Genomic DNA, 851 nt, shown 5'->3' with positions numbered 1-851 from the left:
GTTAGATATGTGATCAAGAACGACGCTCAACTGTTTATATAGGATTCGATCTCCAGGTTATCTTTTTGAATTCTGGAAATTTCAGCAAATATTCGTCTCATAATATCAGATTAAAAGTTATTTTAATTTTTCAAAAAAAAAAAAAATATTAGAATTCGAACATTTCTGTTGTAAAACGTTTTAACCATTTATCGACCATATCTTAGTTATACACTTGTGTATATGTATGTAAACTTTATATATATATATATATATATATATATATATATATATGTGTGTGTGTGTGTGTAAATATATATGTATGTGTGTTTGTGTGTGTGTTTCTGTGTCTGTGTGTGCGTGTGTATGTGTGCATGCATATTTATGCATACACATATATAAGTATAGATGTGTATTTTGGTGTGTATGCAAAACTATATAGATACGTTTTCTAAATATATATATATACATATATATATATATACACTATATATATATATATATATATATATATATATATATATATATATAAATATATATATACATATATATAAATATAGATAGATAGATATACACACACGCATATATATATATATATATATGTATATATATGTATATATATGTATATATATATATATATATATATATATATATATATATATATATATATATGGCAGCCTACATAAGGAAAATTGAAAGTTGTGTATACTGTATGTAGAAATACTCTACAGTTTCGTCCGCCAATGGACCTCTTCTTGGAGCGTTTATTATGCAAAGAAATATTACACACGTTTATACATACAGGAAAGGCTTCAAATCATAAAAAAAGATAAAATTATACTATTACTACCCAACAGGCAAGAGTCACTTAA

This window comes from Palaemon carinicauda, chromosome 26 (assembly GCF_036898095.1).
Source record: "Palaemon carinicauda isolate YSFRI2023 chromosome 26, ASM3689809v2, whole genome shotgun sequence".
NCBI lineage: Eukaryota > Metazoa > Arthropoda > Malacostraca > Decapoda > Palaemonidae > Palaemon > Palaemon carinicauda.
This window is presented reverse-complemented; position numbering follows the sequence as displayed.